The sequence below is a fragment of the Castanea sativa genome, chromosome 3 (assembly GCF_040712315.1).
Source record: "Castanea sativa cultivar Marrone di Chiusa Pesio chromosome 3, ASM4071231v1".
Classification (NCBI taxonomy): domain Eukaryota; kingdom Viridiplantae; phylum Streptophyta; class Magnoliopsida; order Fagales; family Fagaceae; genus Castanea; species Castanea sativa.
The window spans coordinates 7,472,516-7,477,211 of NC_134015.1; the positions used below are offsets into that span (position 1 = coordinate 7,472,516).

General features: G+C 32.3%; 1 pseudogene; it reads left to right on the forward strand.

The window, feature by feature from the left end:
• Positions 1 to 450: 450 nt before the first annotated feature.
• LOC142628427 (strigolactones hydrolase CXE15-like) lies at positions 451 to 3,664 on the forward strand (annotated as a pseudogene).
• Positions 3,665 to 4,696: the final 1,032 nt, after the last annotated feature.

Below are 4,696 nucleotides of genomic sequence, written 5' to 3' on the forward strand. Positions count from 1 at the left end.
GACGAAGTAGCACTGTTTTTTTGAAGACCAAAATTTTTGACCGACCTTTCCCAGGTCCATTTTTCATGAAATAGAATCAAATGAATCTTATAGCCCAACCACTTTTAAGGTATGTTTCTGGAAACATGCATGATACAAGGACTCGGTCAAGTCAAGCTCAAAGAATATTGAAATCAATGACTATAAAATTTTAGCTGTTAATAGTTCAAAAATGAATTCTTCATGTTGGGTCATGACCATTACCCGGTGCCTAAAATATAGATAATAGGTCCAATTAATAGCCACAATCATGCTTTTCCACTAAAAGATTATTAAACATGGGGACAAAACACATGTTCAGTTAATTCAAGTGTACGTAGTTTTTGAATATATCCCTTTCAATTCACCCTTTTCTTTAATATATAGCTCCTTTGCCAAACCACAAAAGTTATCACATACGTTAGAGAGAAATCAATAGAGCTATAGAGGGATGGGTTCTCTTCCTCATGTAGTTGAAGATTGCTTTGGTCTCTTGAAGCTCTATAGTGATGGCTCTATTTCACGCTCAACCAACATAAACTTTAACATCCCTATCATAGATGATGGCTCCGTTCTTTGGAAAGACTACGTGTTTGAAAAGCACCACAATCTTCACCTACGCCTTTACAAGCCCACATTGGCTTCACTCACCAAGATTCCTGTCTTATATTAGATTCATGCCGGTGGTTTTTGCTTCGGGTTACGAACTTTCCCCAACTTTCACAACATATGTCACCGCCTTGCATCTGGGCTTGGAGTCCTCGTAGTTGCACCGGACTATAGGCTTGCGCCGGAGCATAGGCTTCCGGCAGCCATAGATGATGCTATAAGTTCTCTAAAATGGTTACAAACCCTAGCCATGCATGGCGACATTGGCTGTGATACGTGGTTGGGTGATGGGGTTGTGGACTTTGATAGGGTTTTTGTAATGGGTGACTCTTCTGGTGGGAACGTGGCTCACCATGTAGCACTTAGGCTTGGTATGGGTTTGGTTGAATTGGAGCCAGTTCGGGTGAGAGGTTATGTGCTCTTGTCTCCATTTTTTGGTGGGAGTGTGAAGACTAGGTCCGAGGAAGAGAGGCCATGTGAAGTATTTTGGAATTTGGACATGTATAACAGGTATGGTGCTAGTACTCAATATTGCCAATATGCATGTACAACATATGCTATCAGAAAATCAATGACTCTCTGATCTTCCAACAAGAAACACTTCGCACATTTTTCTGACAATAACTAAACTACATATTAGTTTAATAATTATAAAACACAAAACTTCTTTTTTGATATTATGGCACTTGATTTATTTATATATATATATATATATATATATATATATATATATATATATATATATATATATATTGCTTGTTGTTGCTTGATTATAAAGTAAGATTGTGAGTTAATCTAATTAACATGACATATTTACATGATGCATGGTTTGTAACTACTTTATATGAGACTCGTCCTGGACATATGGTTAACAAAGTGTGTATTAAGTGAACGATATTATTTTACATGAATATGTAAAATAATGTCATATTAACTAAAAATGCAGTGTTTAATTTCAATATATTATTATATTAACTAAAATCCCATAACTTATGTAAAAAATGAAATAAAATGATCTAGATTCATTTTATTTCAATAAAACAATCATGTTCAAAAGGTAAAAACTAATATAAATAAATTAAAAAACTAAATTCTTTTTTCTTACTGAATTAGAGCAATCAAGAATAAGTAATTTTTCTTCTCAAAAAAAAAAAAAAAGAATAAGTTATTTGTATTCTTTAGTAAATGATATCTCTACAAGATTTTCTTTTTAGCAAAAATTAAAAAAAAAAAAATTTAAATTAGGTACGGATGTTTGATAGTAGTAATTATTTTTAAATATAACCGCACATGCTAGTTAACATAATGTTATTATCATAGACTCATAGGTAACAATGAATATATTAAATGTTGGTCTCATTTGTAGTGTAAGAAAAGTTACGTACAATTCATCCAATGATTTATAAAATCTTCATGAGATTTTTATTTATATTTATAAAATAATAAAAAGCAATCAAATTTTTGTTGGGTGTGAGAAGTGGGGTTCTACCAATTCTATTTTTAAATTTCCTTTTCCTTTAAAAACGTCATTTTTTCATCCATGTGTCAAACATTAAGTGTTTTAATCACGATCTACTCTAAAACCGTGTGCGGCATTTGGATTAAGTGCTTGTTCTTTACCAAGCTAGTTCTAATCAAATTCCTTGGAAGCATCTGAGATTGTTGTTAAATTAAGGATGAAAAAGAACATACGTAACACAGCCAGCTCAAGTGATAGGAAAAACTTTCTCCATTTACATTGTCCTTGACAACTGATTATAAATTAATGGTCACACCAATCTTTTCGGTTTCCATTTTTCAACTAGTGGATAAAATTAATTTAAAAAAAAAGTACCTAATTTTTAATTTTCTTGTTGGTCGAATAGGTGGAAACCATTACAGGCCAGGGGGATTATATAAACAATCAATGTAATCTTTATTTGTTATTATTATTATTATTATTATTATTATTATTATTATTATTATTATTTAGCTATATGTATCAATGTGATCGTTATTGACGCAAGGATCCACCAAGCATTAAGCAAACGCTATAAGGGGCTATCCTGCATGTATTACAATTTCATATAAAGTACATTAGTACACTCTCATACAGAGAACAAGTGGTGACTAGTTGTGAGAGGACAAAAAATGACTATTAATGCTGTGGTACGATCTATCATTAGTTGAATAATCAAATTATAACACATACCTTTTGCAAGAGTAACAGAAATCGGTGAGACCTGTTCTCAATCCATTATCATTATGGTTTATACTTGACACAATTTTATTTTTTTTTAAATTGATTTGGAGAAAAGTGTCTTCAACACATTATTCAATGTATAATAATGAATTATGTGCATTTTAAGATATTAGACCTATTTAACAATAATGTGACTTACTTAAATGATATGAGGATAATAAGATTAAAGTACAAGTGGGTGGTTAATAGAATGACTACGTTAAAAGTTGGAGGAGATTCATCTAATCTGATATTGGTTTGGGAGAAAAACTAAGTCTGCTTATTTTCATAACTTATTTTCGGGCACATAGTAATGTTACTATTTTTTATCCTATTGACAAGAGGTTTTGGAGGTTGTCTCTTCCAATTGGAGGCGCTAAAGACGTCTCCTTGATGAATCCATTTGGTCCATCTAGTCCCAAGCTAGCAGAAGTGAACCTGAATCCATTGTTGGTGGTGGTAGGCAGCGACGAAATTTTGAAAGATAGGGTTGAGGACTATGCAAGAAGCTTGAAGGAGTTGGGAAAGAAAATTGAGTACGTAGAGTTTGAAGGAAAGCAACATGGTTTCTTCACGGATCATCTATTTTCAGAACTGGCAGAGAGAGTGATACAACTTATCAAAGGGTACAACAGTGATATTAAATACTACATGTTAGTGTTACATGCTAGTCATTGTGAATATACTAGCACTATATATTATACATACAGAGACTTATTAACTAATTTCACCAACATAGAAGTGGATACTCCACTCTTGGAGATAATATACAATCAATTACCACTTTTAGGATATATTTCCCGATATGACAGTTGAGGAGATTTAATATATATATATATATATATATATATATATATATATATATATATATAAAAATAAAATAATAAAAAAATAAAAACTTTTCTAGTGTTGGATGGGGAACAGTTTGGAGAAACAACACTTTTTTAGCTTGAGATCAACAAAGTGTCAGTTGTCATTACGCATTGCCAATGTTCCCAAAAAAAATAAAAATGAAAATAAACTTTTCAAGATGTTTATTGGTATCAAAAGTTTTCTGCAAACGTAGAAAGTAGAATGACTTGAAATCATGCAAGTCTTAGAAGCTGTCTTTGTGCCAAGGGTTTATCTTTTAAGCGTGAAGCTTGGGTAACATAAAATTAAGTTATTTCTTTCGCTATCTTTTCCTTCCTTGTAGAAAGACATTTTGGATGGTGAAATCAACTGAGAATTAATTACAATGGCATTTCACATATAGCCACGCTTTTGAATGCATGTCTGTGGACATTCTATATGGGCATCTCAAGACTGGTGGATTGCGTCTAGAGACAGTCAATGGCATTGGTGTCGTTTTACAGCTCATCTTTGTGACTCTTTATCTCATCTTTGCTCCCGAAGATAAGAAGATGATATTAATTAATCTTTCCTTTTTGCAACATACGTTCACATATCGTGGAATTCCTATGCATGATCCACTATTTACATGCTTAATTATTTTATTAGAATTGAAGTTTGACTGAGAGTAAGAGACTCAGAGAGAACCGAGAGAATGGGAACTAGAAGTTCGAAGTAAAGTAACATTTTTCGGCTTGGGGTTTAAACTTGTATTAAACCCCAAACAGAATCCCTTAAACAGATTGAAGTTTATTTGAAATCTCATGGTTTAATTTTGAGAAACGTGTTTCAAGCCCCTAATCAGCTTAACTACCTATTTTAATAATTTATTAAAGACTTAAAACTGGGTTTTTATTAGCTAATCTTCAAGCATAATATAAAACATGGATAAACACAAGCAAAACACTGGAGAACTAACACACCCACACAATATTTGTTCATGGAGTAAAAACTTTA